This window comes from Cetorhinus maximus, unplaced genomic scaffold (genome assembly GCF_964194155.1).
Source record: "Cetorhinus maximus unplaced genomic scaffold, sCetMax3.hap1.1 HAP1_SCAFFOLD_162, whole genome shotgun sequence".
NCBI classification, from domain to species: Eukaryota; Metazoa; Chordata; class Chondrichthyes; order Lamniformes; family Cetorhinidae; genus Cetorhinus; species Cetorhinus maximus.
The window spans coordinates 427,153-438,318 of record NW_027596150.1 but is presented as its reverse complement, the minus strand read 5'-3'; the positions used below and the strand labels follow the sequence as shown (position 1 = coordinate 438,318).

Sequence of the window (11,166 nt, the reverse complement as noted above, 5' to 3'; positions counted from 1 at the left end):
TCTGCCTGCATCTCAGGCGAGTGTGAAGTGCTCTCATCGATGTGCACCGAGATACTAGCCGCCGCTGTAATGTCCACCGAGGTGCTGGTATCTGCGCTGGTGCCTGCTAGGCTGAAAGGGTGTGACGCAGATGCATTTTGATGGTTGCTGTCCTCTGGGGTCAGTGGTGGGCCTTCAGGTTCATCACCCCGATGGGCTGCTGGTGAGCTTGAAAGGAAGAACAAGGATATGTCATTAGTTGAAGTCATTACACAGTTACTGTGCATGCCTGGCACCCGGATCAGGGTGCCCTCGTCTTTCCATTATCAATGGGGTTCCATGTTTGAGGCTCACATCAATATAAAGACTACAGTGGAATGGTTGCTATTACAGACATTCTGACCTCAGTGAACTGCACTTTTATCTCCCTGTGGTGCCCCAACCTCACTGCAGCCGGTTGACCTAGGTGCATGGCGCCTCTCCAGCTCCAGGGCCTCCTGCTCATATCAAGTTAGGATGAGTAGGTGTGGCAGTCCTCCGCCAGACGCTACCTCTCAGCATTGTTATGGGATGTCTTCTCCTGAAAGGACAGAGGAGCATTGATTAGTCCACCCTGTACCTGCATTGCCATCGCAGCCTGGCCAACCCCAAATGAGGAATACCTCGCAGGGCTCAGCCGATTCGTGACCCTGGAGCCGCAAGACACTCATTCCAAGCAGCCAAGGCTCATTCCCTTGCCCAGATGCTGCCTCATTGGCATTTGCCACTCACACTCTAAGGCCTCTGAGGTCCAAGGTGGGGCGGGTGGGCAGCTCCTAATTGCTGTGCTAAGTGACCCATGCCAACACGGTACTCATCCTTCCCAATCGCAGGAGATCATTGAGCCGCTTAGAGCACTGCACCCATGTGCACCTCACCACATCCTGGGAGCTCACCCTGGATGCCACCCCCTCCCAGGCATTTTTTGTGAGGTGAGGGGCCTCCTCCACCTGTCCCTGGGGACAAGGATCTCTCACTGTGCTGCCACCTCCTCCAGGAGGTCAGCGAGACACTCATCAGAAAAACGCGGGGCTAACTATCCTGCCGACCTGCCCTCCCGCCTGCCGTGTTCACTAGTAACAAGCTCCATCACGAGGTGCATTTGCATCACTGGCAGTCTTAGCATGGCTGCTGCGGCTGCTTTTGAATTGGCCGCCAGGTCACCATTGGACACGGCGGACACTGAGCTCCCGCCCCCACCCGTCCCTTCTCGCTGTTGCCGCTGTTGTGTCTTACACTGGGCTGGCCTGAATTGGCCTGCCCGCGTAAAATCGTGGTGCGGAGCTGATCACAGGCGGGTCAGTTCCCGCTGAGCCCGCACGCCGAATGTAAAATTCTGGCCAGTGTGTTTCCATGAGTTTGTTAATGTTCACAGTGTGTTTCCATGAGTTTGTTAATGTTCACAGTGTGTTTCCATGAGTTTGTTAATGTTTACAATGTGTTTCCATGAGTTTGTTAATGTTTACAGACCATTCCTGATTTCATCTAATGTTTACAATGTTTCTGTGAGTCTTTTAATTTTGACAGGGCTGTTTTCTGAGTGTTGGTGTTCACAATGTGTTTCTAGGAGTCTGAATGTTTACAGCCTGTTTCTGATTCCATTAATATTTGCAGTATTTCTGAGAGTCAGTTAATGTTGAATGCTTGTTTCTCTGACGCTGCTAATGTTGACAGGTTCATTATGTCCGTTTATTAAAGTTTACTTTGTGCTTCTGGGAGTCTATCCATGTTTCAAGGGATGTTCTGTGAGTATGTGGAAGTTAACTCAGGGTCCACTTAAGTTTGACAATCAAAGGAGTCCTCAGTCAATTTTATTTTAAAATTTAATTGATAGCTTCTTGAACTAATTTAAACATTTTTTGATGGATTGGTCAATTGCACAATATTTCCACAGGAAGCTGTACTGAAATTCTCAGCTTTACAGGGACGCTTCAGATTTTGCTGTTACCCAAACCTCCATTCAGGTGGGCCACGCTAGGAGTTCCGACTGGTTCTGTGTAATAGCCAATGAACCTTAAAATGGTGAGAACATAGACCTGGGCTGTGAGAGAAGACATTAATGCTATCTGATGATAGATAGTCTTCAGTTCTTCTCACACATTAATGAATTTTACAATTACGTTAAATATATATTTCAAAATATTCTTAAGCTGCTCTCTGAGCTTAACTTTCATCACAGCATCAATACCATTGTGCAGCAACTGAGGATTGTTTTAGTGGAAAGAGAGGAGAAATTACTATATTAAACCTCATACCAAATATTCCGATCCATACAGGATCCTCCGTTATCAATGAGAAGAACATTCACAAACTCATTCTCTCACACTCTCATATTCTCACTCTCACACATGTTCACTTATTCTCACACTCTCACTCTCACAGACTCAATCTCCCACACACACTTACTCGCTCACACTCACACACACAAACTCCCTTGCGCACTCACTTTCACATTCACTCACTCCCACACTCAATCTCACACACTCGCACTCAGAATCACAGAATTACAGAATCACACAGTGCAGAAGAGGCCTTTCGGCCATCGAGTCTGCACCGACACGTGAGAAACACCTGACCTACCTACATAATCACATTTACCAGCACTTGGCCCATAGCCTTGAATGCTATGACGTGCCAAGTGCTCATCCAGGTACTTTTTAAAGGATGTGAGGCAACCAGCCTCCACCACCCTCCCAGGCAGCGCATTCCAGACCGTCACCACCCTCTGGGTAAAAAAGTTTTTCCAAACATCCTCCCTAAACCTCCTGCCCCTCACCTTGAACTTGTGTCCCCTCGTGACTGACCCTTCAACTAAGGGGAACAGCTGCTCCCTATCCACCCTGTCCATGCCCCTCATAATCTTGTACACCTCGATCAGGTCGCCTCTCAGTCTTCTCTGCTCCAACGAAAACAACCTAAGTCTATCCAACCTCTTTCCATAACTTAAATGTTTCATCCCAGGCAACATCCTGGTGAATCTCCTCTGCACCCCCTCCAATGCAATCACATCCTTCCTATAATGTGGCAACCAGAACTGCACACAGTACTCCAGCTGTGGCCTCACCAAGGTTCTATACAACTCCAACATGATTACCCTACTTTTGTAATCTATGCCTCGATTGATAAAGGCAAGTGTCCCATATGCCTTTATCACCACCGCACTAACATGCCCCTCCGCCTTCAGAAATCTATGGACACACACAAGCCAAGGTCCCTTTGTTCCTCACACTCATTCATTCACTCTCCCGCACACTCACATATACTCACTCATTCTTACACATATTCACTCACTCTCACTCATTTTCATACACTCAAAAAAACTCACTGTCACACACATTCACTCACTCATTCTCATACTCACTCACTTAAACTCAGTCACACACACACTCACTTACTCTCACACTTGCCCACTCCCACACACTCACTCACTCACTTACTCTCACACTTGCCCACTCTCACACACTCACTCTCACACACACTCTCACACTCACTCATCTCACAAAGACTCAATCTCTCACACATACTTACTCACCCACTCTTATTAGTTTAGGTTATTAGCTATGAAGAGAGGTTGGAGAAACTTGGATTGTTCTCACTAGAGCAACGGAGATTGAGGGATGACTTGATAGAAGTTTACAAAATTATGAGTGGCATGGACAGAGTAGATAGTCAGAAGCTTTTTCCCAGGGTGGAAGAGTCAATTACTAGGGGACATAGATTTAAGGTGAGAGGAGAAAACTATAAAGGTGATGTGCGGGGCAAGTTTTTTACGCAGAGGGTAGTGAGTGTCTGGAATTCACTGCCAGAGGAGGTGGTGGAAGCAGGTACGATAGTGGTGTTTAAGAGGCAGCTTGACAAATACATGAATAGGATGGGAATAGAGGGATACAGACCCCGGAAGTGCAAAATGTTTTAGCTGACGGGCAATATGATGGGCGCAGGCTTGGAGGGCCGAAGGGCCTGTTCCTGTGCTGTACTTTTCTTTGTTCTTTGTTCTCTCACGCATACTCATTCACTCATTCTCACACTCACTAACTCTCAGACTTAGCCACTCAGTCCCAGACTCAGTCTCACACACTCATTCTCATTCATTCACTCTCAGACACTCAATCTCACACTCATTCATTCACTCCCACACACACTTGAGACTCTCTCATACACTCTCATACTCACTCAGTCAGACTCGCTCTCTCACACACACACTCTCACATTCACTCACTCTCACAAAGACTCACTCTCACACACACTCATTCACTCTCACGCATTCATCCGCTCTCACACACAGTCTCACAGACTCTTTCACACTCTCATACTCACTCTCTCACACACACTCTCACAAAGACTCATTCTCACACATACTCTCACAGACTCTCATACTCACTCTCACACACATACTCTCACATTCACTCACTCACAAAGACTCGCTCACATAGACTCACTCATTCATTCTCACATGCACTTTCACAGACTCTCTCACACTCTCATACTCACTCACTCTCATACTCACTCACTCTCATACTCACTCACTCTCATACTCACTCACTCTCATACTCACTCACTCTCATACTCACTCACTCTCATACTCACTCACTCTCATACTCACTCACTCTCATACTCACTCACTCTCATACTCACTCACTCTCATACTCACTCACTCTCATACTCACTCACTCTCATACTCACTCACTCTCATTCTCACTCACTCTCATTCTCACTCACTCTCATACTCACTCACTCTCATTCTCACTCACTCTCATTCTCACTCACTCTCATACTCACTCACTCTCATACTCAATCACTCTCATACTCACTCACTCTCATACTCACTCACTCTCATACTCACTCACTCTCACAAAGACTCACACATACAGTCTCACAGACTCTCTCACACATACTCATACTCACTCACTCAGATTCACTCTCTCACACACACACTCACTCTCATACTCACTCACTCTCACAAAGATTCACTCATTTACCCTCACAAGCACTCTCACAGACTCTCTCACACACTCTCATACTCACTCACTCACACTCACAAAGGCTCACTCTCACAAAGAAACACACACTCACTCTCACACACACTCTCACACGCACAAAGACTCACTCACTCTCACACTTATTCTCACAGACTTACTCTCACAAAGACTCACTCACACTCTCTCTCACACACTCACTCACTCTCACACGCAATCACTCTCACATTCACTCACTCTCACACACACTCTCTTCTACACTCATAAAGACTCACTCTCACACACTCAGTCACACTCACTCACTCTCACAAAGACTCATTCACTCACACTCATTCACTCACACACACTCTCACAGGTTCTCTCACACACTCTCATATTCACTCACTCAGACTCACTCTCTCTCACAAAGTCTCGTTCATTCACTCTCACAGACTCTCTCACACCCTCAACTCACTCACTCACACTTTCACACTCACTTACTCTCACAAAGACTCACTCTCTCACACTCACTCTCACGCAGACTCACTCTCACTGACTCTTACACTCACTCTCACAGGCTCACTCACTCACTCTCACACACCCACTCTCACACTCACAAAGACTCACTCTCTCACGTACACTCACACTCATTCACTCTCACACTCACTCACTCTCACATTCACTCCCACACACACTCACTGACTCTTACACTCACTCACTCTTACACACTCTCACAAAGACTCACTCTCTCACACACACTCACTCTCCAACTCACTCACTCTCACACAGACTATCACACTCACTCACCCTCTCACACACTCTCACTCACACACACTCTCACAAACACGCTCACTCACGCACCCTCCCACACTCACTCTCGCACACTACCACACTCACTGAGTCTCAAAAACTCTCTCACACTAACTCACTGTCACATTCACTCACTTTCACACATCCTCTCATACTAACTCACTTTCACACTCACTCACTCTCTCACACACACTCATCTCATACTCACTCACTCTTTGCGGATTTAGTGAAAAAGCTTAAACTTCTTAAGTTTCTCTTCCTAACTCTGCCTCCCTCATAATATCTTGGTGAACCAGAATGCCACTTTTCTATAACTTTTATATCCTTTATATTTTGGGGGTACTCAAAATTACATTCTAATTCCTCCTACGGTCTTTCACAACTGGCACTAACTCACTCACCTGGGAGATTTGGAAATGTTCTCACTGAGGAGCAGTTTGGGATGGCTGTGAAGGTGGCAAAATGTGCTTTCTCCCAGCCCTGTCTTACATTCCAGTTGCCCTGGGCCTTGCTGTTGCTACAACCACTGGTCCTCAAGGCCTCTCCAGCACACTCGATCATCTTGATCCCTGTAGTCCTTTAGGGGGCCTTTAGAGTGTGTGAGAGTGTCTAAGAGTGTGTGTGGGAGTGAATGAGTGAGTGTGAGAGTGTGTGTCTGACAGTGAATGAATGAGAGTGAGTGTGTGAGACTGAGTCTGGGAGTGAGTGACTGAGTCTGTGTGGGAGGGTGAGAGCACTGCCAAGGGTGGATTATATTACCCAGATTGCACCCTGGTGGTGACAACAAACAGCCACGTGAACTCAAGCTCTTGCTCCAATAGCCACTTATATGACAACACTTTGTCCCAGAAGGATGAGGTGTGACACAGTAAGAGATGGGGCAGTGCTGCCCGATCCTTTCCCCCCTAAGGCACGGGCCCTGATGATTGCCACCATGTGCACGTTCCTCCCCCAGAGCCTGCACCTAAAAAGAATTTACATATAGGCATCTTCCACTCCTCAAATGAAGTTCAGGACATCAGGACCCTTACGGACAACCCCAGCTGTGACAGGTCTGAGCATTGCATTGCTTGGGAACTCAGGCTCTACGACATCAATACCACTGACCTGAATAAGACACAACTTGTAGGAGAACCCAGATCAAGCAACAAGCAACAACTCTTTACCTGGAAGGGCAATCTAGAAGAAGAATGACATCCTCATGCGGTTGTGATGAAACGCAAATACTTTTTCTTTAGTTCGGAAGTCAGGAACTCCAGTTCTCGATGAACCTTGGGTCTCCCATGCATGCGGCGGCCAGGCACTGATCACATGTGGGCAGTTCAGTCTTTTTTCGCTCTTCGGGCCAAGGAACGACCCTGTGTGCCTGCATAGAAGAAAATAAGAAAAACGGTGTGAAAATGCAGGTCAGATGACCTGATACAGAATGCCATTATCTCACAGGTGTCCCAGGGAGGAGGACATAGGAAGAGGACAGATGACAGGTAGAGATGCTCCTATGTCTTATGGTCTAAGGTCCTTCTGGGCCTTATCTGGAGACCTGTGTGGGATCTTGCAGCCACCCGCACATCGCCGCATCAAGCTGGTGACGGATGCACTGTTCAAGTGGGCCCATGAATCTATTTGATTTACTGATGACAACACCAGGCTGATAGAGCCAGGTGCTTCAGCAGTATTGCCAGTTTTCCAAAGGTGCAGGGCATAATGTGGCCATTAAGGACAGATAGGGCCTTTCATAAACCAGAAGGGATATTATTCTCTTAATGTGCAACTATGATGTGACCACAAGCAATGCATTATGCAGGTCTGTGCATGCTACTTGGGCAGCAGGCATAATGCCTACATACTGAGGCACTCCTAGGTGCTGCATGTTTTGAATGGTTAGCCACTGTCCGGTAGATTGTAAATAGTATGCAGGCGATCATACAGCCTTGCTTGACCCTGACCTGGATCTTCACAGTGTCTGTTTCAGATCTCCCACTCAAGGCTGTTGCAGTCATATCATCATGAAGCAATTGCAGAATTGTGATGAAACTTCTTGGACATCCAAATCTCTGGAGCACAATCCGATTTACTGAGTCAGGTCAATGAAGAGTTCCTGGTGTTTCTTGGCATTGTTCTTGGCAAAGACCATGTCAGAGGTTCCTCTGGAAGGTCAAAAATCACAATGTGTCCCTGGAAAGATTTCCTCAGCCACAGGACGCAGGCTATTCAGGGACTGAATGTTAGGATTTTCCCTGCTGTGGACAAGGGGGAAATACCTCGATAGTTTCCACAGCATGATTTCCCTCCCTTCTTGAAGATAGTTACAGCTGCCGCATTGCTGAAGTCAGTGGAGGTGGGGCGCAGGAGTGGGGAGTCATTCTCTCAATTTCATTGGATGAATGCATGGAGTCTGGATGTGAGCAAAACTCCACGAGCTTTGAAGATCTCAACTGGAATGCCATTGGCTTTGTTGTTTCTCATCTATTTGATTACTTGCTGCAACCCTCCCATCAATTTTGTAGAGTCTATGGGTAAACCAGCAAAGTACTGGGATTAGCCTGGAGATTATCAGCTGCCACTGCGGATTCGAAATTGAAGAGCTGTTGAAAATGTCCTGTCCAGCATTGCCAAAAGGTATTGTAATTCTTGAGAAGAGAAACAGGAAGGGGATTTAGTTTATTTGACCTTGGTCTATAAATGGCTCCAAAAAAGCTTTGCCTGCCATGATGGCCAGCACATTGTTGGATTCCAGACTTTCTCTTCCCACCACCTGTCTTTTATCTTCTGGAGTTGTTTTTGGGCATCAGCTTTGAACTATTGGAATGCTGCCTTCTTGGCTTGTGACCGTGAGTTGTTCTGGCAAACAATGAAGGCTGCTTGGGCTTATTCCAAGGAATCACATATTTAAGCCTCATTTTCGTCAAACCAGTCCTGGTGACAATGATGCCTGAACCTAATGATCTGTGCACAGGAGTCTATTCCATCCCACTGTTCCAGAATTGAGTTAGATGTGTGAAGGTTTTCCAGATTGGTTGTGAGCTGCATTTAGAAATTCTATTTTTGGTCGGGCTGCTTTAGGGCTGAAACCTTGATCTTCTTCCTCTTGGACTGATGGGTTCTGTGATGTCTTAGTGCTAGGCAGATGTTCATCACCAATCGAAAAGTCAATGATCTGTCCAGCATACACCGATCGAGTGAGACAGACATTACTTAGATTTTTGATCTGAACAATGACATAATCCAGGAAGGGCCAGTGTTTTGATCTAGGATGCCTCTACGTGGTTTTGCATTTGTCCTTCTGATGGAAGAGGGTATTTGTTATATTAAGGCAATGCTAAGCATACTTTGTCAGCAGGAGAATGCCATTTGTGTTGGCTTTCCACACCCCATTTTCCCACCCCATACAGTGGGGTCACAGCCAATTCTGGCATTAAAGTCCCCCGGATGGATGATCTTTTCTTCTTTTGGGATGTGAGGACTTAACAAAGGTCAGAATAGAACCTTTCCTTTACACCTTCATCGGAGTCAAAGATCGGTGCATATGCCCTGATGACACTGTTGTGTTGGCTACGGCTGAGCTGTAGGTGAAATGTCATATTTCTTTCATTTATACAATTGGGGAGTTCTGGCATTGCATCTGGATGGCAAATCAGCTCCTTGGACATGAGGCTCGCTATCAGCCTTTCCTTTTGAGTAGAAGGTGTTCCTTCAGTTATCCCTCCTCAGGGAGGCAGGCCTCATTAAGAGCAGTGATATCAATTTGGATTCTTTATAGTTCACATGGTGCAATTGCAGTTCTTCTTCCTGGGCAGCCACTCTTGCGATTATCCATGAGTGTTCTAAAATTCTAAGTTGCAAAATTTAGAGTTTTCTTCCTTTGACCACGAAGATGGTGACCCCAAAGGAGAAAGTGGAACATACTATTTTTAGGGCACCTTTTTAGCCCTCTCTCATTTGGGGTGAGCAGAGGTTATCCTAAAGACTCCTCAGTCACAGATGCTGCTACTCAAAGACACCTCTGCCCCAACACAGGTGTCTAAAAACTTTCATGCATTCTTGACTAGGGACTCCCACCTTCACAGCCCTGTCCCCGTCACCAATTCTCCATCACCCCAGGACTTGGCAAACAGAAGAAGCCTGTGTGTGGCTTTGTTTAATGTGGGGGACCTTACAGGTGTCCTCAGTATCCACACAATCTGGATGAGTTGGTAATCTGATTTTGGTGATGTGTCAAGCCATGATGACTGGGACCACCTTGCCACTGCAGCCTTCTTCTGCCTTCACAGCCAGTGAGAAGCAGTCTTTCTTCGCCTATTCTGCCATTGAGGAATTTTTGGGACTTCACATCCTCTGGCACCTTCTCCATAACCTTGCCATCATGGGTGGCCCTACCAGAAGCAACGAGCTCCCAACAGCGTTGCTTAAAGCGATCGTCAGAGTGCACAAACCTCTCTCTGTCCAGGTGGCAATTCACGGAGAAGAAAAATTTATGTACATATGCGCCCTTATCTCTTTGTTTTCGCACTTCCTTTAACATTTTACCATTTTGGTTATATTGCCTCTTCTAATTCTTCGTACCAAATTGTATCACTTCACATGTTAAAATCTGCATGTGCCTATTTTATTAATCTGTCTATGTCTGCCTTTTGGTAACTACTGTCCTTATTGTTCCCTACATTTTCAACTTTTGTGTCATGCACTACATGAGAAATTGTGCCTACATAAGTCCAAATCATTAATATATGTCAAAAAGAACAGATGTCCTTATTCCAGGGGAATGCCATACTTCCCTCCAAACAACCTAGAAAACACCAATACTCTGTGCTCTCTGTCCCTTGGCAAACCTTTTTGTCCATGCTGTGGTTGCCTGTATGAAACCTTGTGTTCCAATCTTGGTACAAGTCAGTTATTTGCTGGTTTATTAAACACCATCACAAACACAAAAACCACTAAATCAAACTTCTCATCAAAAGACGTCGAGGACAACATCCGCGAGCAAACTCCATATCCCTGAAAACCCTGGATCACTAAAAACATCAATTTCAGGTTTAAAACTAGCAGTGGCTAGAGGAGAGCTGTCATCCCCAGCCTGCCTGTGCGCATTGACACAAACCTGAAGTGAACTTCATCCTCCTCCTGGCCACCGTCTCCATAGGAACAAGGACGCTCTCCGGGTGGCTTCCGCTCCTGCGCATCCTCTCTTCAGATTGGGTTTGAGATAATAAAAAACCCACCTTCAACTGGGAAGAAGGCGGAACCGCTCGGAGTTCAGGAACCCCGCTGTCAGAGACTCCGCTTCTTTGCTAAAATGGCGGGGTAACGCGGAGTGATTGCGCTCCTTCACTAAAATGGCGGATTAGCGCGGCGAAATTGCTCTCCTTCACTAAGATGGCGGGTT

General features: G+C 46.4%; 1 long non-coding RNA gene across 1 annotated transcript; it reads right to left on the bottom strand.

The window, feature by feature from the left end:
• Positions 1–1,857: 1,857 nt before the first annotated feature.
• On the bottom strand, positions 1,858–11,114 carry LOC144672944 (uncharacterized). Its single transcript, XR_013574216.1, has 3 exons — positions 10,882–11,114; positions 6,950–7,149; positions 1,858–2,054 (listed from the first exon to the last, which is right to left on the bottom strand). It is a non-coding gene; the product is annotated as an uncharacterized LOC144672944 (long non-coding RNA).
• Positions 11,115–11,166: the final 52 nt, after the last annotated feature.